The sequence below is a fragment of the Plectropomus leopardus genome, chromosome 15 (genome assembly GCF_026936395.1).
Source record: "Plectropomus leopardus strain MGB_pleo_1.0 chromosome 15, ASM2693639v1, whole genome shotgun sequence".
Classification (NCBI taxonomy): domain Eukaryota; kingdom Metazoa; phylum Chordata; class Actinopteri; order Perciformes; family Serranidae; genus Plectropomus; species Plectropomus leopardus.
The window spans coordinates 4,248,163-4,272,547 of record NC_142190.1 but is presented as its reverse complement, the minus strand read 5'-3'; the positions used below and the strand labels follow the sequence as shown (position 1 = coordinate 4,272,547).

At 39.4% G+C, this 24,385-nt stretch overlaps 1 protein-coding gene across 2 annotated transcripts in view; it reads right to left on the bottom strand.

Annotated features, from left to right (window-relative positions):
• The window catches only part of gabra3 (gamma-aminobutyric acid type A receptor subunit alpha3), a 120,320-nt gene extending 97,270 nt beyond the window's left edge, over positions 1-23,050 (bottom strand). For both annotated transcript variants that reach the window (XM_042499612.2, XM_042499613.2), the window contains exon 1: positions 22,592-23,050. The gene's annotated coding sequence lies outside the window, so the exon portion shown is untranslated. The remainder of the gene's footprint in view (positions 1-22,591) is intronic.
• Between the last annotated feature and the right edge of the window lie 1,335 nt (positions 23,051-24,385).

Here is a 24,385-nt window from a genome sequence, read left to right as displayed (position 1 = left end):
CTTACTTTTTTTTCACTCTCCTTTGCTGCACTGAGTGATAATTAACTGTAAATGCAAACTCAATACTTTTTTACTGCAAGTGCGTTTTTTATGGAAGCAGCTGCAGAAATATTAAGTCGCAGATGTGGAATAATAACAGACTTTTTTTTTTTTCCTTTTCACATTTTTTAAGTGGATCCGTTTTAAATGTTGTAAGAACTGGGGAGAAAAAAGATTCACTATATTTGAAATGATTCCTCATAGATTTGCACCTAACAGTTGCTTATCTATTTCTTCAGGTCTTCAATAAGCAATTCCTTTTTTTGATCAATTTGATACATTTTTATCGTTTTGTATCTTAAAACAAAGTAAAATGAATGCGCTCAGTATAGTGCAGATCTCTGCGAGGCAGCTGCCCAAGCTGATTACAGCAACTGCAGACAATTTTATCGTGTTTCAGAAGCAACCCAGAAAAATACGTGACCTGTCTGTTTTTAGCAGTACTGCAGCGCATCGCACAGAGCTGGTCAAGTTCTCCTGCTGACAGGCACTGTATTTTAACTAAACCTGCCTGTTCTCATTCATTATTTGTAAAATAGCACCACTATGTCAGTGCTTTTGGCATTAAAACAACTTTCACATGGACATAAAAGGCTGCTGGACGGCGTCAGGTGAGAACGCAGACAGAGATGGTGGCAGTGTTATCGCTCACAGGTGGACACCTGCCGTGTCCACATGATACATGTAGAGACAGTTTTCCTGTGACGTTATGACTTTTTGTGACCGGTTATGAGTGACAAGTCAGCTGTTAATGACGGTTGTGAATTGTGAATCACTGCAACCATGAGCGCTCCTTGTGCATACAGTCATAAATGTGTACACAGAATATGTCGATGATTGGTCCAGTAGTTTGCAAGATTAGCTGCAAACAGACAGATGTACATGCTAGGTGGGCTTCAATTAACCCTCAAATTGTGCAAATTGAAATTGGAAATATGAAATACACCAAATGGAAAAACTCACGTTTATTGCAAAAAAAAAAAAAATTATGCTCACGAGGGGGCAATTCAGGCAATGTAGAGCCATATTTCGTAACACTGCAATGGAAACACTTTTTCAGCTTTTCAGTGTCACATGATGCTATGGTTATGTGCTTGCTTGAAAGTTCAGTGGATCATCTGTAAGTTTTGAATCCACAATTCCTCTGTGAAATCGTGGACTATCACCTCCCAGAAATCCCTTCTTTGTGGCCGCTCCCGCGTATATGGGGCTTGCCTTTCCATTATTGCTCGCATAACGAACCTTTGTCGCCTCTGATTGGAAATAATGACGGCTAGTGTGGTGGCTGCAATAGAAAAAAAGCTGCTAATTTTTTAAATTTTTAAAACACTCATGGCCATGCTTCTCAGAATGTTCTCGCAAGAGGAGAAGTCACATAACATCACTCAATGGAAACACAGACATCTCAAAATTGTGTTTTATTGACAATTTGAAAATATTGCTTAGATTTTGCCCATATCTGTAAAGGAAACGTGCTTATTCACACACGACTAAATGCATGATCCCCCGGGCTTATTCCTGGCGGAGATAACATGAGTCAATGACATCTCCTTTTGGTCCATAATTCAGATAAATCCTACCAATGATGCATCCTCCTCATTATATAATGTTCACTTTAAATGGTGTTCTCAGCTCGATAGGAGACTACCAAGAACACTAATCAATACTTGCACATCACTTACATGCTAAACATACAGTATATGCCAATTCCAAGTATAAAAATGCAACTAAATACACAAAAAACAAACAAAAATTTAAACATGTAGGAAAATTATCCTTATAGTGCAAATTAAAAAAAAAAAAATCAACAAACCGAAGATCAGACTGCATACATCGGTGCTGTAAATTGTGCTGCACATCTCAATCTCTTCCTTCTGGTGCTCACTTCCTCGTATTGTAAGCCAGTTTGGTTACCCCTCCTAATGGGCAAAGACTTTGTTCCAGCCTGTAATCATAATCCATTGAGGAGATGCAGAACTCGTCACAGTCTGAACTGAGATATTAATTTCCCCTCCGTGTGGGGCCCCCGCTCTGCTGGCCATGTAATACTATCAGCTTTGAAGGAATCTTGTCTGGTTAAGCCTTTCACAAACGTTCTGTTTGACATCCATTCTCTTGCTTTGAATTTAATTGCAAGGAAATTCCTTTTCAGAATAAAAGCATTGCAGCTGATAGCTTGCATCTGCCTGGCGTTATCTTGGGAAATTTGTGGGTTACTTTGGATGTAAATAAATAATCAGAAACATTTTACATTATGTATTATACTAACTGCACTGAACATAAAAAAAAACTGCGATAAGGGGAAAGGTGTCATGAAGCTGAGACAGATTGTACTAATGTTCTTTTAAATAGTTACTGAGCCACAGATTTTGCACCTAATATATATTTTTTCTTCTGTAAATTAAAACAGCTGTATTTTTGTGTGTTGAATTTTAAACCCGGAGGAAATAAATGCTGGGCAAGCAACATTAATTGTATTCCGCTTTTATTTCTTTATTTTCTCATTTTCTCATTCTCTCGTCTTGAGCAAACAGTGACTTCTTTTTCCTGCTTTTAGCCCTGAAGCTTACAATGTAGAGCCACTGCTAATGATGTTAGTGTTTCTTTTTTTTTTCTGTTTATTTAACAATGATGTTGAAACTGCATTTGCGGAGAATTACTTGAGCCAGACACAGTTCTCCTCTAATCATGATTTTTCTCCCATTCCCACATATGGCATTTGCACCCTTAACTGCAGCATAAAAGAGGACTTATACTTTATACTGCATGTGGCCTATTTACTTGCTCCCATTAGGTGAAATGCTACTTTCTGAAATGTAAATATAAAGCCGTATGAACTCCCTCATTAAAAGCATTATCAGAATGTAAAGAATCAACGGTGAAGGACTGCAATATGAACTGAGCAGGCATTGAGTTGCAAACAGTGTAACAAGGCCTGAGGTAATAACATGTGCACAGGTGGTGACTGCTAGGGAAGGTATTGCTCTTCACTAGGAATCCTTGATGAACCCTGACAGATTTCAGCTACCAGGCAGGCGCCTCATCTCTGCGTTAACAGCTGCTTTCCAGTCCTGTTAATTTATGGCTGTGGTGACTTGTATGCAGATCAGCAGAAATTTGCTGTTCTGTGTCTCTAATTGTTAAAGTCAGACTTATTTACAATTATGTTCATGTGATCAGAACTCTACCTCGAAGCCATATATTCAATGGTATTACTATATATTCATAATTAACCCAATCGACAGAATGAATGTTGGCATTCATCTGAATTCCGGCTGTGCGATATGGCAAAATATATCAACCAACGATAGAAAAAAACGAAATATTAGAACGTGCAGTAATTTTAAATACTTTAATATATTAAATATAAATATTTCAAATAGGTTAAAATAGGTTTATTTGATGTATATGCATCGGTGATGACACGCTGTAGCAGATGTCCAAAGTAAATTTCCCTAAAGGTATAATAAAAGTATATTTTATCTAATTACAGACACACACACACAAAGCAGGGCTTTTGCAGAGCTCTAGAGCAGTACTATTTAGTCACATTATGCGACCACGGAGCACTTCTAAGCACAATGAAATAAAACAAAATGCCAAAGGTAACTCTTCTGTTTTCATTCCTTTGAGGGTCATTCTGACTGATACTAGTAATCATTCTCTATTATATGATATGATACTGTGAAACCACAATATTATCGTACCATGAAAATCTCATACCGTTTACTTACACGTTTACTTCAGGAAGACAAAACAAACTACATTTCAGTTGCATCACCACCACAATGAGGCTGTAAAGTCGTGTTCAGCGCGACTCAGTATGATGGCCTTCTGTAGTCTCATTTAGCCACTTGTTAGCAACTCATCTTTTTTTTAACACAGAAAAGCTTTAAAGTTCATGAATAGGATATGCTCTGATTGATTTTATGTCAGGGAACAAAACCTAAAAATCTCTTGATCTCATGTAAACCATTAACCTTATTTCAGGCATCTACCAAAAACCCCATTGACTTTGAGACGATGGAACATGGGGTGCTGCAATGTTAACTGATTTTCGGGTTTTAGGACTCATTACCAGGGCACTCTATGGAGCCATGATCAATCGAGAGATGGCATTGTCCCAAATGATTCTTTGAAATACTCTGACCCCGCTTAACTTAAAGTAAAGCAACCTATCACATCCTCCTTACGTTTTGTGAGAGTCAAGTGGGGTCTTTAAACAACGTCACTGAATCTGTCCAACTTAAGGGTGCGTCTCTGAAGTGGCTTGATCACCGGCTATCGATCACACTAACAGGTAAAGTATTCATGGGCTGGCTGGCGATTCAGTCTAAGTAGAAGCTATAGCCATTACTAACATGAATGACAGCTATATAGCCGAACTGTAATTGGAATGCAAGGCTTCACTCTCGAGTAATAGCCATACAAAGAGCAGGAGGGTTCAGCACATGCACTAGACTGGCTCAACAGAATAATTTAAACCATAAATCAAACATCCATGCTGTGGTTCACCTTGAGGCTCTATAGGCTCGTCTTTGCCACTTAGACTGAAATTGTGTTGAATTAGTGTTCTTGTTTTCTTACTCTATCCAAACAAGGATTTAGGGTAAGGATTCAAGGATGTACACCCTAACAACGCAAGCTATACGGTCAATAGGGCTGTTGTCGGAAGTAGTACACTTCAAATTCATGTTGCTAACAAGGTAATGAGCTGACAAGGACTTTTATAGAATTTTATTTTATTGGTTTTAAAAAATCTGCTCTCCTGAATGTACAACTTGTGACTGAAATGTGTTAAGTTCAGAGTTCAGATTTTTTTTATTGTAGGCTTATAACGCATACAACTCTAGAATATGACTACTGTCCACAGATACAGTGATGGACAGTAATGAAGTACATTTACTTGAGTACTGTACTTTAGTACAGTTTTTGATAAACTGTACTTTACTTGAGTGTTGTTTTAACTTATTAACTTGACTCCACTACATTTCAGAGAGAAATATTATACTTTTGACTCCACAACATTTCTGTGACATTTGCTTTAAGGCAGCAGATGATTTTTATTTATTTATTTATTTGTCTTTTTCACTTAAAAAAGGTCCACTTTAGAAAAATCAGTACTAGTTTAGGTTAACACTATATTTATGGCCACAGGCATTATGTTTTCGGGTTGTCCGTCTTTACCATTCATGTGAGTTTTCTGACATTTTTCCCTATTTTTTAAATTATTAACTTATAATAATTTCTCCATCTCTCTGCCCGTCTTTTGTGGAGCTTATTTTTGTAGAGGTCTTTGTATTGTAACCTTTTTCGAATTTCTTGCAATTTGTAGGACATGTCTTACAAAGTTACTGTGTGCCTTTTCAACTATGTTTTCAAAAGAAATCACAACAATTTTCTCAGTTTTCAAAGGTTTTAATGCATGTGAAAGGTGCCTGAATGCCGCAGAAAACTGATGTCGATCCCACTTTCAAAGGGTTAAACTTGAAATGTCCTGAAATCTAGGGAATCAGCATAATGTGATTCACTTTTAACTGGTTATTCAGTGTCATATTTAGAAATGTCCATATACCGAACAAATACTGTCCTTTGACTGAATTTTAAAAAGGCAATTCATATTTTAACTTATCGCCACTCAGCCAGATATGTAGGCGTGTATGCCACAGGCGAGAGCCGGCCACCCATTTCCCCGCCGTGTAACACAGAGAGATATTACTGATGGTGTTCTTCTCTGAAATACATTAGGCTTGCAAGAAATATTTCATCTTATCTCAAGAGCAGATACTGTGCCTCAAAAAAGACCTTACGCTGCAAATATGAATCCCACAAATCAAGCCGCACACATCTGGTTTTATTACTGTACCTTGTTATTACACGCAGATGAATATGACAGATATATTCAAATTTGATCCATGAACGTTGGTAAATAAATAAATTCATAGCTTTTTTCCCCACTATTGTGAGATGGCGTCCTCCGCTCTTGATAATAATCAGTTTTCCCGGCGGTGTGAATGAGGTGATTCTGAACAGGTCTGTGATCAGTTTTGGGTGCTCTGCGTCTCTGTGGATGAGATGTTTACTAGGTCTTTTTGTGTGGCCAGTAGGATCCCACTTAGTGTGAATGATGGCAGCTGTGAGGGCGCCTCTGGCAGGTGTGACTCCAACTATGGCTGCTTGGTCTCATGTAGCGTACCGCGCCAGCTGCTCAGGCTGTGTAGCACTCCAGCAGGCATGACTGATTGTGGCTGAGGTAAGCACGTCTCTGGCAGGGATGATGCTGAACGCAGCGAGGGTGAGTGCAACTCTGGCTAAAACAATGTGAGATCACGGTGCACACCAGCTCTGTGCAGCTGGCTACTTGGACTGCGGCTGCGTTAGCCTGACTGTGGCGAGTGTGTCTTTGTGTCTGTGATGGGCATGATTCTGGATGCTCTGTGTGGGTTGCTGCCGCTGCTGCTGCACACGCTGACAGACTGTGGTGAGAGTGATTCTGGTGATCAAAGCAGCTTTGACTGCTGGTGCAGCAAGTTATCACTCTGGTGGAGTTTGCTGGTTGGGCAAAGGCTGTGATGAACACAACTACAACAAGTGTGACTGAGTGACTGACTGCAGCAGGGTGAGCGAGTCTCAGTTCAGCGCTGTTCATGCTACACTGTTTCATGCAGCAATGGAGTGTGAGGCTGATAAGCTCCAGTGCTCCTGCAATCTGGACACACACTGCTGAGCTTCTGCTTACAAATGAGGCAGCGACACACAAGTTTTTGTGCTGCAATCGGACGTAAATGTGACTGTGGAAAACTTGAACTGTTAAAATTGCATTTTTTAAAATTTTTTTCATGCAACCATCAAGTAACTTACAGGATATGTACTGTACTGTACTGTACTTTGTACAGTATTTCATGATTGATTTTTATGAACACCAAATTGTGAGTTCATCAATATTATACCAGCCTCAGTGTTTGCTTGGAGAATTAAAAAAATAATAATAATAATAAGACCACGTGCTGTGACTCTGTTAGAGCTTGTTATTAACTTATAACGCATATTTATTGAGGGCAAAACAAAAAGAATAAGAATCAATATCAGGAAAATGGTGTATCAAGAGGGATTGTGATATTAAAGTTTGTCAAGCTCTTTCCTAAATAGAACCTGCACCACGCACAAAGTAACCAGTTAATTCAGAAAGTTGGTTTTAATGAAAAATAATTATTTACTTTGAAGGGACCCACTTCAAATCATATCTCTAAAATGTGTCTTACAGTGCAGTTTCTGTACAGAAATCATCACTGAATCTGCTCAGTGGTTTGTTTGTTTTTTATCTGTAACTGAAAGGCACAAAAGCTATCATTTATTTTGGTACCACTTATATACAGTAAACTAGTAAGATCACAGTCTGGTCTCTAAATAAACGGCAGCTGATGCTCCCAACAAAGTGGCGAGCACTGTCAATTCCTGAAGCACTTCTAACCGTGAATATAATGTTCTTATTATTCCCTCCGATGAGTTCAAAGACGTGAATGTTTCAAAGTTCTGTGAGGATGAGAACGACATGGCGCGCTGCTGGGATCCACATAGTGATCTAATAGTACTAGCATTACATACACAATAGCATTCCCTGATGAAAACATGGCGACAGTATGCACTGAGGTATTTAATCATTAATAACACTGAGTAGAAACATGCCAGAACAAAAAAAATAGGTATTATAAGGTAAGCGTGTCTTTTCAGGCAACCCAGTCGCCAGAATAAATGTTGGCACGGTACCTTTCTGCAAAGCACAGATATGTTGAAACTTAAAGTTTATTTACATTTCAATAATACTGTGGTAAACAAAATAAACACTTGGTTAGGGTTAGAAAAAAGATCATGTCTTTACTTTGTCTTTAAAAGAAAAAACAAAAAACAACCTTGTTTTGGTGCCCCAGTTGTGGCTGGGAATGCCAAAACAATGTCTTGCTATAAAGTCCATGGTTTTGTTGCCACAATTCGGGCTGAAAATGCTGCAATGTTTCTCTAACAAAAAGTCCCCAGTTTTGTCACAACAACTCCTGCTGGAAATGCAGCAGTCTGGCTAATAGACAACCAGTTTTGGTCCCTCAATTGCACCTGGAAATGCCCCCAATATCTTGCTTAAAAATCCCTAGTTTTAGTGCCACAACTGTAGCTGGAAATGCTGCAGTGTTTCACTAAAATATTTTTCCTATTGGAACCACAATTTTGGATGGAAATGCTGCGTTGTCTTGCTATAAATTTCACGGTTTTGGTGCCACAGTTGCTACTGGAAATGCTGTGATGATAATCACAAATACCACTGGAAATGCAGTGGTCTTGCAAAAGACAGCTGGTTTCAGTGCCTAAATTACAGCTGGAAATGCCAGAATGTCTAGCTAAAAAGTCCCCGTTTTTGGTGCCACAATTTTGACTGGAAATGCTGGAATGTCTCATAACAAAACACCCAGTTTTATTTGTGTAGGTCTGGACAGTGGTCTGTTGCTTGGCAGCCATCTCTCTCAGGTTTCATGCCAATTACAAAGGCAGCTTATATATTTATGTGTGTTCAGAATTATCTCATTGTATGAATGTTGATATGCTTTTTGGGAACCGTACAAACTTTACATATCTGTGGTTTGCAGAAACAAACAAAAGCAATATTTTCTTGTGCTGACTGACCTGTTTCGGGAGGTTCTGAAGTTTATTAAACCTTTCATGGCCTCCCAGTCTGTATCATGTTGTGACTCAAACTTACTGCAGAGTCTGCTGTTAATGTCAGGCCTCAGTGCTTTCAGCTTTTTAAACTCATTATCCCCCCCAAAAAACACCAAGAAATGAATTTACACACACATTATCACTCACACATTAAATCACCAGTCAATAGAAAACTGATGAGACTCCTGCATAACCGATTGATTATTCAATTAGTCAATCACCTGAAAGCAATTGATGGCAATTTTAATAGCTGTTTAATTATTTTTGTCATTTTGTTAATTATTGGCCATTAGTGGAATGGACGCTGGTTTTAAATTGATGTATCGCCTGGGTGCAAACTATTTATTTTCAGGCATTTTCTTTCAAGGCCAGAAAGACTCTGACAACAGCTTCCTCTGAGTTTGTATTCTCTGAGGCTGTCCTGCCTTTTTCTTTCCTTCCTCATTCATAATTAAAAACTGGCAAATGTACTTCTTGAAAACCCTGACCATTACTCCACACATGGTGCTGGGTCGTTCAAATTTAGTGTGTGTGCACCTGGTAGGTAATTTTCAAGCCTGCTACGTTGAAAATAGGAGCAGTCGTTGCATGGAGACAGCCAACAGGAGCAATATTAAGACAGGAAATAACTACACATTTGAATTTACTTTTATATGGTAATTAAGCTTTATATCCAGCTTGGTAGTGAATTTTTATAAGGCCATTACAAGGTGGCTGGATCTGAGTAAACAAACCACCCCTGTCATTCAAGTTCTTTTGGCGCCTTGAAATATGAGAATGTAAACAACATAACTGAAGCACATTTATAGTTGATTTAAAATCTGAAGAAAAAATTCTACAATCGAAGAATTAGGAATATATAAAGCACAGATATGCACTAAAAGCTTTGAGCACTGCAGAGGGAAATCAACCGACCACAAACAGCATTGATCGAAGGCCATTAATGATTCACTAGATGACTTGATAATATATGGCCAGTAATAATGTGGCCACCAACTGGAGAGAGACTGGTAAAGAACCATAAGAGGACACAGACCATCAGAAGCAACCGCAGAAGGTCAATAACGAGGAGGAAGAGGGACAAAATGGCCCTAAATTCATCTTCATAATACTCGTGGATATATTGCTCCATCAGTGTACATATCATCATGAATTTGCTTATTTGCAATAACACTTTCAAAGGCAACAGAAGAAGAAAATAAGAAGAAGACTCCCATTTGTTTTCTAATGATAAGGGTAGAAATGAAACAAATAACAGATAGTTTAAATAATCATATGGAAAGATCTTTGGGAATGACGTGAAATGGGGACATGAGATTTAGAAACCAAATACATATATTTGACGAAAGATGGAAAAAATTGATTAAATATAAAATATAATGAACGTGTTTATTTTCCTTTTTTTCTTCTTTAATTGTGTCAGCTGCTAATAATATCCAATGTGGATACAAACATAACATTAAGTTATCCTGTAACATGAAATTATTCAATTTATCAACATGAATTTTAAATTATTTGTGAACTGTGAATGACTTATGAACTCTCCCAAATGACTTTTTATTTATTTATTTTTCTTTGTCTTTTTGTTTTAGCTCCACATTGAAACTCTTCCATAGCTTCACTCTACAGATTGAAATACATAAACTTTTTCTGGTGGTACAAACAGTTTAAATTTTGAAATTAAATTTTCCCCTTAAATTTTAGAAAAATATCAAGAAACTAAATGGTGTCACCTTTTGCTCTTAGATAATAAGTTCTGCATTTTTCACTTTATTTTTTGTGTTGTTTTTTTAGGCCAAATTTAAACTAAAAAATAATAATCTGAAGGTGATTTGAATTAATAAAACATAGTACTTGCAGCCCGAGACAACAAAATTGCGATCATAAGTCATGACTAACAAACATCAAATCACCTTAAAGTAATTCCACTAAAACAAAAGCTTTCTTCTCCTGCCCTCAAGTCATATATATATATATATATATATATATATATATATATATATATATACACACACACACACACACACACACACATATATATATATATATATATATATATATATATATACATATATATATATATATATATATATATATATATATATATATATATGTATGTATGTATGTATGTATGTATGTATATAGTGTTGTGGTTCAGTGTGTGGATGTGTATGCTGAGTAAGATGTGCATGAGATCAGTTCCACCTGCTGCGATGTTCCATCCCCACTTCTTGCTTCCTGTCTCACAAGCCAGGGATCCTAATTGGAGCGGCACCTGGTCCGCCTCTCCAGTCCAGAGGATGCATTTGAGGACCAAGAAGTTACAAATGCTTGGCCAGCGAGGCACTCAGCGCAGCTGGGGGTTTTCAGCTCGCCAACATGCCTCTCTGTGTCGTTTCAGAGTGGATACATGTTAATTGTGTTGTTAGCTGTATTGAGCCTGCCCGGGGACTGGGCCTGGTGTAGTTTTAGTAACAGATTTCACGCACATGGAAATCCTCTGTTAAGAGACAGTAAGTGCAGGGGGTGCAGTTTTATCTGTGTTTGCTTTCCATCAAATAAGATCAGTGAGGTTTTTATTTCCATTTTTGGTTTCTCTTAAGAAAACTAATTGTAATAGTCCCCTTTGGTTATATTTATTTATTTAATTTGACAGCAAACAGAAGCTCTTAGCCCCTGCAATCTGACTCACAATTTTTTATTTGAATCCATTACCTAAGCTCTCTGTACACCATTTGAAACTTGAGCAAACTGACTATTATTATTATTATTTTTATTTTGTTCAATTTGCAATTTGCAGGGCATTTCTTACTAAGTTGCTCACTGCCTTTTCCCCAGCTTTTTTAAAAGAATTCAAACCAATTGTCAGATGTTTCAGGGGTTTAAATGCATGTGAAAGGTGCTTCCCTGTCCCTGTGAATGAGCTGTGTTGTAGCAGCATGTGTAGCAGAGCTGGAAAAGGCCATGTTCTCCGGGGTTCACCTGTGACAGCTCTCAGAGGAGCACAGTTACTGCAGCAAGTCACCCTGTCTTCACAGAGAACTGTGTTCACACTCTTGGCATAAAGTCAAACTCGTTCAAGGTGTGTGTCAGAGCCGGAGAAAGTTGTCCCTTCGCCTGTTGGTGATGTTCATGGATATGCATCGAGGCAAAGCCAAGGCCTGACTGTCCAGCTCAGCGATGCCATCCCTGCTTATTGTCAAAAAATCTCACCCATCTGGCTTTTTGTCTGGCTGTTATTTGCAGCTGTGATGTAGTTTGTGTTTTATTTTCACTGATTTGCTTCAGATGTATAGCTAGTTAATGTAAAGATCTGCCTCCATCTTCCTCTTTAATCCTTGAAACCCAGAGTGACATCACTTTTCTTGTGCTGCGTTGAGACGTCTCTCACAAGTATTTAACCCCTTGCACCCTGAGAAAATTGGCTGAATTTCTTTCAAAACATGGGAAGTAGCCAGTGAGCAACTTAACAAGAAATGGCCCAAAAAGTAGCAAGAAATTAGCAAAAACTACAAGAAAATTACCTGAAAAAAGGATGAAAAGTTTTAAAAAAAGGACAAAAGACCTTGAGAAAGTGCTAAAATTATACGTTTCTATTTTTTTTTTCTGTAACATTTTAAATGTATAATTTTAAGAATATTAATTGTGTATTTTCCCTTTTTTGACATAATTTTCTTGTTACCTTAAACTAATATTTTGCAATTTGCCAGAGATTTCTTGCAAATTGCCTGTTATGTTTTTCTTTCCAGAAGTTTCTTTTTTTTTGTAAAAGAAATCACAAATGCAGCACAAGAAAACTGAATCAGGTCTGAAAGAGTTAAACCTTTGCATCCTGAGAAAATTTGTAATTTAGAAAATGACTCTTAAAAAGCTAGGGAAACATTCCAAAAAACTAAACTATGTTTATTTTAGGGCATTACTTTTTTTTTTGTTTTCTTGTTTTGTTTTGTTATTTTTATTTTTTTCCCCATTTCTCTTTGTATTGATATTAAGGTTTTTTATTGTACTCTATACTTACTACTTTACTAATTTATTCCTAATTTTTGGGTCTTTTCTTCTCAATTTGGTAATTGCCTTCTTCTTATGTATTAAGGAAATCAAGCCCATTTGCTCGTGTTTTTAACTTGCACTCTTGAGCCAACAAGACAAACTGACATTGTGCTGACAATAGCTACATTTATCAATTTTTTTTTATTTCACGAGATGAGAAAGTCTTTGCGCAGCTCCAGTTTTAAGGATCAAATCAGTATTCATAGGTATGCCTCACAGCTGTTGTAAAGGTCTTACAGGTGCTGTTAATGCATTAAACTGCAGTTCATGTCTGTGGAGTACATTTTCAGGCAGGAAATAATGTTAATAAAAGCTCCTCTGCACGGCTCAAACCAACCTGGTAAACTTTAGATATATATGTGATATTTTATTGAGGTATATTAAATCTAGAATGCACTTTCATGGTCTATCGAATGTTATAGAGTAACGCTGAGTCTTGATAAAAGGGCTTGCGGGGGCAGGAAATTTGAGAAAAGCGGGTATCATTATTTTGGGGTTGAGATTATAGATATATGACTTTTGAATTATATCTTAAAAGCATTCTTGGCGCTCACAATGACCACTCCAACACTGCTTTCTTTATCTGTCTTAGCCATGACACTGCTATGTGTCCAAAAATGCCGCAACGAAGCTTTCAGCTCAAGTGGAGAGACATGACCGCGTCTCCCCACTTCAGCACTTGCCTGTTTCTTATTGATTTTTAGACCCGCTAATGTTTTTTAGTCTTTGAGTGAACGTGCGCTGACTTGTCTCTGAACTTTGTGACAAAACTCCTCAGACAGGAGCCTCCTGACACTCTCTGTGTCAAGGTTAAAGACTAAAGGTGACCATGCTGTTGCTGTCAGGGCTGCTTAGCTTCTGAATGAGCTTCCAGCATAGTGGCATCGCAATTAAGGCCTTTTTCGCCATCTTTGATGTTTACTCCTCTTGCATCCCTGCAGCCTTGTCTGATCTCAGTATTTTGCATTTCTTATCCCCATGACTCCCTCTGTTTATTGAGGCATTTAGGTTAGTCAGTCATTATAACCTTGACTAACAGATTTCCTGTGGCAAATGCACACAATCTGATAGTTATTGTTCTTGACAGCAACCATTTATGCTATAATTTAAACGGTAAAATCCCCTTGCGCATTCAAAAGATACATTTCAACTGCTATCATCACACCTACACCGTGTCGGAGCATAGCAATGCAATAGTGATGCAAAATAATCTCTGCAAAAGAAATTTCTACATGCCATACCTGGTGCAATAAAGAGTAGGCTGAGACAGCAGGAAGGTGGCCAAATGCTACACACATTAAAATGCCCACAATCATCTGACAGCCTTTGATAAAAAAAGAGAGAAAACTATGGTCTCATTAGTGAGCTTACTTATAAGGAAGGAAGCTGTTGATTTCTGTGCAGAAATGTATTTTGAGTTGCTTTAACATCACAGTCCTCTGTAAAGGCCACATCATAAAACATTAAAGTTGCTTTATGACAACGTGATGAAATGTCCTAAACGTGGCTTTCACTACAAATCACTTACTGCACAGGCAGGAACTCACTGTAAAGCTGCAACTTGTCCACTAAAGTTGCAACTACTATTTTTCATTTTTTAAAATAAACTTATTCATTGTTTGATCTCTTTACTCTTCCATTTTTGTACTTCTGATTCGAACCATCGATGTATAATAATAGCCTACATAAGTACTGCATGAAAAGATGGTACCTGTTTGTTCACCTGGCACATATGCCAAAAAAGTATCACACTTCTGGGTTTTCTTTCAGGGTATGCAGCCCTCTGAATAAATCAACACATCCTCATCCAAAGTTGTCACAAATCACTGCTTTGTCAGTGAACTTTTGCGTCTACATATTAGGCTCTAGGTATCTTTCTTCATTTGCTGTTGATGTTCTGGGATGCCGAGACGCTGGAATGTCAACAAAAGCACGTTAGGCTTTTGGTTACATTTAGGCAACAAAAGCTCATGGCAACCAAAGCTGGGATGTCAACAGAAGACATGCTTAGGATTAGGTAACAAGAGCACACATGTTTAGTTTTAGGGAAAAAAAAGGCACATGGGTAGGTATGGGGGAAAAAAATTACATTCAGACGGGAAGTGTACACAGGTGTTTGTTTAACCAAACCACCACCCTTCCTCCAGTTCATAGTGACCTTTGCGTTCTTTATATTGCGTTGGCCAGCAGCGTTTCAACCAATCTAATGGCGTATCATGCTGACGTGACAGGTTCTGTCCGGCTTTTGTTTTCAACTGACGCCGCCTGTACATGTATCATACAGCCATGCCAGGTGCCATCTGACGCCGTATCATAACACAAGGAATGGTTCTGTCCGGCCACGTTCTCAGCCGTTAACACCCAGCTGTGTATCATGCGGACGCACATGACTTTTGACGTTGGTATGTTACACCAAAATCACTGCAAAAGCAGCTGTATTAAATAAGGTCAGAATGAATAGGAGCCGGAGAGTACCCATTTCAGTTTGATCATAAATGTTAAAAAAAACAATGAAAACATAGTTATAAATATCATAGCCTATGCCAATAGAAGCCCCTAAATCCTACACAGTGGACCTTTAAGCTTTTCCTATACTATTTGACATTGCAAGGCTTTTAAATAAGCCTAAGTGTTATCTTAAAGCCAGTGCTGTAACTTAAGTAAACAAAAGTAAGATAAAAGGCTTTGGGTCATTTGCATGTATATACTTTTTGATAGATGGTATGAAGCTAAGAAGAGTTAACAGCTCAAACTCAAGAGACACTACTGGTATCTTGCACATGAGAGTGCATTGTGAGATTTTCCCTTGCTTTGGTTATTTTGCTTTTGTTATTTTCACTCCCTGATAGGAGCAGATGCTCACTCAGTCAGGGAGATGTCAAAATTGCAATTGAATTTTGATCAAGATTCATTGTGCCCTGCCAAAGCAGGATCACACACATCAGACTCACTGTTTTTTCTTGATTAAATATTGTGCAGCCAGCACCAGGCTGTCACAGAGAAACCACAAAAACACTCGTGCTCTTTCCTGCCTCACTGGTCGGGGTTAGATCATGACATCCCATGCAGTTTCCCAGCAGTAAAAATGATCAGATTTAAAGTTGGTGTCACCCTCAGGACATTTTTGACACACACAATTTAATCGGGTCCATTAAAAAAAAAAAAAAAAAAGATTGTGAGACAATTAAAGCTTTGCTCTCCTTCTGACATCACATAAAGCCCTTAGGACCGTAGGTTTCCAACAATCCCCTCTCCAAATTTTCAGCCAAAAACATAGTGTTACCGTGGCAACAGCTGTGTGCATCCTCTTTTTTTCCCAATGTGTGAAACCAAAGTAGAGCCTGAAGCATCACATGTCTAATTGCAATCGAGGTAAATCAGTGACTGAGATGGTCAATGTTATGTGTTGGAGCAAAATAACATCTCAGAGATATGAAGGCAAGCGGGAGACATTTTTTGTGTGTACAGGCTGTTATGCAACCATGGAAGGGTTTAATTGTCTGTTCCCGTATGCCTGCAGCCTCAACAACACCAGAAGTGCGCCGCCACTCCCTCTGCACACATCACACTCCGCTGCAAATTGTGCCATGCACCTTGATTCACAAAATATGCACCCGCCGTCTTTGCCAATAACCTTCAAGCACTATTTCTTCAACTCAGTGTACCTGGATCAGGAACAAAATCTGACCACTCGTTGTCTTCGACCTGGAAAGCCTAAAATATCTCTCATTCCTCTGCCAGCTCCCATCAAAAGTCTAGTTTTTAATGCTCTACGTCCCTTTTTTGTGCCAGATGATCAAATTAATGCACAACTGAAGCAATTCTTCACTCAACAAACATCCTTTTAAGAAGTTTTTTCTCGTTTTGAATACAGCACTTATCTTTCTTCAACACCATTTCAGGTCTTGGATATGTAAAACACAATGTCAGACACAGGAGTTTCTCAGACGTTCAGCCAGTACAGACAGTCGTGATATGAAGCTTTAGGCTCCTGGAAGATTATGATATTTGAGAGATTCTGGCTGTCAACCATAAAAGGTCAGAGTAAGCCCTGAAAGACGTTTAGGGTTAAAGAGAGAAGGTGAAAGTCAGCAAAAGACAATGACGTTATAATTTCTACAACCTGCAGTCAGATATGGATGTTTGAAAAAAGGAAGAGCCTATGAAATTATAAGTCCAGTCACCAGTGGAAAATTCTGGCATTGCATGTTTCAGCAAACCACAGATATGTTACATTTGTACATTTCATACATGTCATATCAACGTTCTTAAGTGACGTAGTTTATGAGCTGACTTTGGCAGCAGGGGACAAAGTGGATGCTCAATAAAGTCATTTATGCATTTCAAGTGGCTTTTGTATCACTGAATGTGGGTGTTTTTTAGCAACCTAATACCTGCAGGTTTTGTGATGTTGTTTGTGGAAGTTTTTAAGACAAGTGGAAACTTTTCCAGTGGATTTTGTGCTGCCAATTGTGGCTGCTTTTTAGCAACCAGTCACTGCTTTTCCAGCAGCTTTTGTACAACAGAAGAAGGGTGTTTTTGGTGACGCATGGGCACTTTTCAAGCATCTTTTGTATCAGTGAATGTTAGTGTTTTTTAAGAGAACAGTGAACACTTTTCCAGTGGCTTTTGTGTTGCTGACTGTTGATGCTTTTTAACAACCCGTTGCTGCTTTTCCAGCTGCTTTCATGCAGTTGAACATGGGTGTTTTTAGTGTGAATCACTGCTTTTCCAGCAGCTTTAGAATAAGGATAAGGAATAAGGTGCTTTTTAATGACCCATTTTCAACTTCAGAAGGTATTGTGACATTGAATGTAGATGTTTTTTAGAGACCCATGGACTCTCTTACAGCAACTTTTGTGCTGCTGACTGTGGCTGTTGTTGTTTAGCAACTGGTCATTGCCTTTGCAGTGGTTTTTGTGCCATTGAACATAGGGTTTTTTTAGAGACAATCACTGCTTTTCATCACCTTGTATGTAACCAACTGAAGATGTTTTTCAGAGGCCTGTGAATACTTGTAACAGTGGCTTTTGTGCTGCAGCCTGTTTTTAAGGGACCCATCACTGCTTTTCTAGCGCTGTTTGTGCCATTTATCAAAGGTATTTTTTAGCAACTCATCACTGCTTTTCCAGCGGCATTTGGGCTACCAAATGCGGGTATTTTAAGCCAAAAACTGATCTTTTCCTAATCACAAACAGGTGGTCTTTGTGCCTTAACATACATTAACCATGGCCTTGTTTGGATATAAAGTGTCAAGAAGAGTGCTACACATTAACATACCGGTATAACATATCCCTGGTTTGCATCAACAGGCAATGCAAGCATTTTTATCTGGTGATTGGGTTACAAAAAAGCACAGGTTTTATTCCAACAACTACAGTGCAAACACACAGATTTCATAGAGGCTCCAATCTGAAAAGCTTGAATCAAATGTTTATTCTGATCTGTGATTTCTTGCTTCTTGTTTGCAGAGTGTGATTCTGTGATGGCGATTTCCTCCTCCCTCCTCTCTTCTGCACTACAAACAGAGTGTGAGAAACAAAAGGTGAACATCTGCAGCGACAATGGATCCTGAGCAGGTAATGTTGGATGATGAATGTTCATGAATTCATTTAGAGGCAAGTGTGCTAAATTGTTTGAAATGTTGCACAACTTTCTTTGTCTATATGGGTTTTTTTCCCACAAAAACTGCTTTTGGCAAGCAGTCAAGCACAAAATAATACCTTTAACTACCAACTCCAATCTCAGTGGTAATCTTACAAGAACAATTTAGACGGTGTAACTGTGCGACGATGGCAGCTCAAACAGTCTTTCTTCAAACAATAGTCGATGATTTGCTCTGCACATAATGTACTTGTTGAAAATGTTTTATGCAGTTTTGGCAAGCAGGTTTGGTCCCTGAATCACTTGGATGTGCACATGAGATCACTCTTGTCGGGAGTCCTCCATCTCTGCCAGAATACAGTAACACGAGTTATTTGTTTGTGGAGGTTTTACGTAACAAATTGCAGATATGGGAGAACATTTGTGCAGGATTAAGATCAGTGACAATCACAGAAATTATCATAAATCAGTGGGCGTCTGGAGGTAACATTATTCCTGTGTGAATGGAGCCTCAGTAATTAATCCTTCTCCTCTCCTGCATATAAACAGGGGGATGATGGGAGCTCACCAAACAGGAGAATGAGTGAGGTAACTAAAATTCTGGGAAGCAGTGAATATGTTGAGAAATTCGCAGTAATGCAAAAGCACTCCACAACCTTAAAATATTCAATTTCTCCACTTCATCCTACAAATTATGTTTTGGTTGTGCAGGATGAGTGAAGCGAGTGTGTGTCCATCTCTCCCTGTCTGTATTAACCCAGCATGGCCTCCTCATTGTCGGGCCTTGTTCCACTTCTCATCATCTCTGCCCCTGTTGAGACCCGCTGTAAATTTCCCCTCGAATCTTCTTGGTCATGACTGACACGATCATGGCCGAGGTTTCAATATACTTAGAGGGCTCTCGTGATTACATCCTGTCAGCTGTGATCATTATCACCATCAGACAGTAGCTTGATGCCCCATCTCCACTTGATCTGTGTGGTGGATCTTGGCATAGATTGGCATCTCTAAAACAAGCTTCTGTGCAGGGCAATGTGTGTGTGCCTGGGTAATACTAGGTCATTTCCAAAACATGTAATAAACATTAACATCAATTCATGTAGAGGATAATTACCTCCTGCTAAAACACCAGGACAGTGCTATCTTAGCCTTAGCAATTTTCAGCAGATTGTGTGCTAAAGAACATGGGTGTTTTTTGTCGACATGTCACTGCATTTCCAACAGTTCTTGTGCCATCAAACACAATTGTTTTTAGCGACCCATTGCTGCTTTTCCAGCAGCTTTTGTGCTAATGAATGAGTGGTTCTTTTGTAACCCCTCTGTACTTTTTCAGCGACTTTTGTGCAGCAGAACATGTTTTTTTTTGGCAAACTGTAACTGTATTTCCAGCAGCTTTTGTGCTGTCAAATATAGTTGTTTTTTAGTAAGCCATCTGCACTCTTCCAGCAGCTTTTGTGTTTCAGAGCATGGCTGATTTGGCGACATGTCTCTGCATTTCTAGCGACTATTGGGCTGTCAAAAATGAGTGCTTTTTAGTGACCCTTTGCTGCTTTTCCAGCAGCTTTTGTTTTGCAGAACACGGGTGTTTTTAACATGGCTCTGCTTTTTCCGTAGCTTTTGTGACATCAAACGTGAGTGTTTCTGGCAAGCCATTGCAGCTTTTCCAGCAGCTTTCAGGCCATTGAATGTGGGTGGGTTTTTTAGTAACCTATCTTAACTTTTCCAGTGGCTTTTGTGCGACAGAACATAGTTGTTTTGACAACTGGTCACGGCATTTCCAGCAGCTTTTGTACCGAACATGGGTGTTTTTGCAGAACATGGGTGTTTTTGGCAACCTGTTCTAGCATTTTCAGTGGCTTTTGTGCCATCAAGCGTCTGTGCAGGGCAATGTGTGTGTGCCTGGGTAACCCTAATATTTAGAATACTAAGTCATTTCCAAAACATGTTATAACATTAATTTATGGAGAGAATATTTCCTTCCTGCAAAAATACCAAGACAGTGCTTTCCCTTAACACTCCAGGAGACATTACCCCCTTTTATTTTATAATCACCCGAGATACTTTGAATTTTACTGCATCATGCCTTAATGTGCCTCGAGGAACACTATGGAAATGCTAATCCTCACAACAATCTGCTTCTATCCTTGCCACACATTTTATTTAACTGCATCTGCATGCAGAATCCAAATAATAGCAATTACAAACACATCCTCTAATCACGCCACCTCAGACGTAGCAGGTTCTCCACAGTATAGTCAGGGAAGCACAACATATCCATCTGCAGCTCCAGAAAGAGATAACACCTCCCTCAACAAAATCTGTTCTCCCTGACACATTCCCTGCTGGACAATAAATCTGAGTTTGCTTTCCCTTCCACCACTATGCAGCCATTTGCTGTGAAAAACAGAGGGGCTCTCTGCTGTGTGTGTCTCAACAGATGAAGAAACTGGCTGAGAAAAGTCATTTACTTGTGGTCACACTCATGAGTCCAGGGAGTCATCGCATTATGAGCCCTGTAGCGTGCAGACTGAGAGATGGCAGGGTGAAAAGGCTGCGAGGAGCCACAGATGACTGTGCATTACATCAAATAAGAGGTGTGGTAAATACATGAATATGTGATGTGCAGAGGAGGGACTTCTTAAAATGTGGCATGCAAAAGTCAGAGCAGGGAGTGGGGCAATCATCTCAGAGTGGAGCACTTCTTAAAACCTTCATTGGGATGATGTCCAGTAATTAGGAAGGTGGGTGCCTCTGACTCTGGCTGGTTGGAAAGCTTGAAAAGATGAAGCGAAAATGAATGCAACATCATATCTCTTCCTGCTGTGAAGAGTCTGTACGCCAAGCCTGCTTATTAACCTGCGCACGCACATTTTAAACATGCAGAACCAACAGGTTTGTTTGTTAATGTGCTACTCGTCTGACGTTGTACACACAAATGCAATCGAAAATAGTCTTTTTTTTTAAGGGCGCACCTTCATGCGCTCTATCCAACACCCTTAGATTGACACCATTTGTTGCTCATTTCTGCTTCTTCTCGAGCAGAAAACAAACAGCAAAACTGTTATTCGGAGTGTGTCTTGTTTGTGTTGACCCATTTTCACCTGATTTTTACGGTTGGGGGAGTTGCATTTGCTTCTGCACGGGGGGGTGAGATGGTTTGGGGAATATTTGAATTATTTAAGATGTTGTGTCTGAATCATAGCAGTTGAACATTGCTCAACATATGTGGCTATTAACACACTACAGCATGCATGGTCACTGATGGAGGAGGGAGGAGGGGTGAGGGGATGAAGAGGGAGAGTGACAGACAGAGAGAGAGAGATTTCTCAAAATGGGATTAGGTTTTTTAATGAGGCAGGTTCATGCATTCTCATTATATGCAGCAGAACACATATGGAGTCTAATTATTAAGATAAATAAATCACTTAAAAGGGACAAAATGTGGCCACATGGATTTTTTTTGTCGCCATAATAGATTTTTTTTTCGACAATTAAACTTACCGATGCACGCGCGCAAACACGGCATCACTTGTATTACTTTCATTTAATTTTTTTTATTTTATTTTAAAATGTATTATGCCGTGTTGTTGGAGATAAGAGACGCATATTGCTGCCAGACCCTCCCGCTGTAACACTGCTTTATGTTCCAAGGTTAAGTTAGCCTCAGCTCAACAGCCTTGTCACTGGTTGCGGTTTGCTGACAAGATTTCCAGCAGGTCCAAAAAAAAACCCAACAAAAAAAATCAGGAGACCAGGAGTTCCAGTCACGGAGGTGCGGATTTCTAGCCAGAAAACGTTGCGCGCGCCGTCGTTTAATTGCCCATTAACGCAAAGTAACAACAGTGTCGCATTGTGTTGACTGTCCTGAGAAGTCAAGCTGGAGAAATTTAACACCGCCATTGTCTCAACTGCATTCCAACACAAGATATTAAAGAAAAAAAAGAGCCCCACATTTGTTGCTCAAACTGACCAAATGTCTCTCCATGCAGCATCCTCGCATCAGCATCACTTGCAAGGAGGGGGAGACCTGTTAAACCATCAATTATACTGCGGTAGCTCCACAAACAGCAGTTGTTGCATGTGAATGAAACATTACCATCGAGCACATTTTAAATCATCCCCTGGCAGCAGCAGCGTGCGTGAAACCCGATAAAACGAAAAAAGGCATGCATTGAAAAAGAAATCTCACCAGCAGTTAGCAGGAATTACGCGATTTCTTCTCCCTCCAGACTCCTTGGAGTTAATGAGGTTCTGACGTTTGGTCCGACTGATTTCTCCCTCAGCTGTTACTGTCCACCGGGTTTCTCTCTCTCTCTCTGTCTCTCTCTCTCTCTCTCTCTCCAGCGGTGAAATAATAAGAGAAATCGGCGTCCTCTCACAAAGCTCTGCCCTCTTCAAACTAACCTTCCCGCCCCCTCCTTCTACCCATCTCAGATTGGTGCTGGTCAGGGGCAAACCTTGAACCCGAGGGCTGGTTTAGAGGTCTGTCACGCGGATCAATGCCCACATGGACATACGGTGGACGGTTTTTGCGCGAGGGCTCACTGTTAACCGACCAGCTTGTCTGTGATGCGCTCGACAGCTGGAAGGGACTCTCTCTCTCTTTCTCTCCCCTCTCCCTCTCTCCCTCTCTCCCTCTCCTTCCTTGTGCGTTATTGCACAACAGCCTCCCAGGCGAGACACAGCGGTGAGTGGGCCCCACTTATTCAGCGGGCTCCGCGGTTTGAGCACTGACGCAGGTGCCCAAGGTCCAACCGCGGCTGACAGAGATGCCAAGCCTGTGAGCCGCCGCTGACAGTGATATAGCAATCTCATCTGAGTCATTGCAGTATAGTAGGAAACGGGAGCAGATCAGCCCCACTCTGTGACCTTGGGGGTTGGTGTGTGGTCTAATCAGAGAGAGGAGGAATCTGGGCAGAGGGGTTGGGGGGGAAAAAAGAAGAAAAATGAGACATCCGCTCTTCCAACTCAAGATGCACTCAAGGTGCCCTTGTGCAAGGCATGTAATGTCACCTCCAACCCAGCAGCAAATAGTACAAGAGGGAGCTTTCACTGTGCCAACTCCCAGGTGTGTTTGTGTGAGAAGTGAACATCATCTGAGCCGATACTGTTCTCTGCTTTTTTAATATAAAAGATCAAATATATCACAAAATAGACAAACTGCTGACCTGCCAGTCCGATTTCAGCTCTCATTAAAATGAAAAATGGCAGCTCCATGGATTTGATAATTGTTGCAGTCAATTTGCAAATTGCTAGATTCCTACTATTATTTTACAGCATCAATACAACAGTGTATTACCATTACATTTATTACATTTTACAGTAGAATACTGCTTTTAATAAGCGGCAAGATTGGCAGTGTTTTACTGTATAAAAAAAATAAAACTGTAAATGACCGAATTTGGACATATTTTAACTGCAATTTGTTTCAGTGTGAAAACCTTTGTGTAAATAATTAGAAATAAAACTTGCAGAAAGTTTTAAGACAAGGCATAATGTTCCTTGACTTACATGTTGTAGTTTAAAGTTAAAACGTAAAACAGATAAGTCTTTTAGTCTTTTATTCGCTTTTTTGGTTAATTAAAACTTTCTAGTGCAGCTAATTAAAACCAGTAATAAAAAAAGCAAATATTTAAAAATTTTAAGACTAACTGAGTCAAGATATTAACATTGCAAAAGATTTTGAATGAAATCATTGTGGAATTCAGTCCAATTGACTTAAAAATGTGCTCAAGATGCCCTTGTGAAAGGCATGTAATGTCACCTCTAACCCAGCAGCAAATAGTACAAGAGTGAGCGTGCACTTTTCCAACTCCCAGGTGTGTTTGTGTGAGCAGCGAACATCGTCTGACCTGATTCTGTTATCTGCTTTTTAATATAAAAGATCAAATTTATCACAAAATAGACAAACTGATGTGAGTGACCTGCCAGTCACATTTCAGCTCTCATTAAAATGAAAAATTGCACCTCAGTGGATTTGGTA